The following is a 680-nucleotide window of genomic DNA, read 5'->3' on the forward strand; positions in this document are numbered from 1 at the left end:
CACCAACACCAAACTGTCAATTCCATCTTCGGTTACAAAAATAGAGATAAGTAAACTAAAGAAAACCAAGTATGTATAGCCTAAGCAGAAAGGAACGTTCAGGAAACGCCAAAATTCAAGATAACTGTCGAATGGAATCATGAACTGACAGAAAACAGCGATACCAACATAGTCCCAAGAGCAGTTCAATCAGCCCATGCCTACCACGAGGTCATGTGGTTGTTAGGTCAGCCTACCTTGGGTCACCTCCCATTAGCCTGCAATGCCGTTCTCACCTGCAAAGAGAGAGAAAAAAACATCAATCAACATGACATCTAAGCAAAAGACTTTCTTATTAACAAAGTCACCAACTAAACATCAAGTAAACAGCTTCCTTATTCGTAAATCGGTCATAACATCAATTCGAAATCGCCGAGGATTTGAGGCCAGATGCATAATGGCGGCCGGGGAGCGCTTGGCCGCCGGGACGCGAAGGGGCAATGATGTTAGGCCTAATTATGATGCTTAATCGCAAATTAGGCAATTAACCCTTTTCATTAAAAGCAGAGCGACAATATTAATGCGTCCACGGCCATATCTAATTATCGCCAACGGGGGCATTATCATAGTGCGATCATGCTATTCTCATGGTTTGCACACGGCACTGAGGATCGTCGCTGCGCACGACACCATTGATCTAA

Source organism: Penaeus monodon, chromosome 21, assembly GCF_015228065.2.
Source record: "Penaeus monodon isolate SGIC_2016 chromosome 21, NSTDA_Pmon_1, whole genome shotgun sequence".
Lineage (NCBI taxonomy): Eukaryota > Metazoa > Arthropoda > Malacostraca > Decapoda > Penaeidae > Penaeus > Penaeus monodon.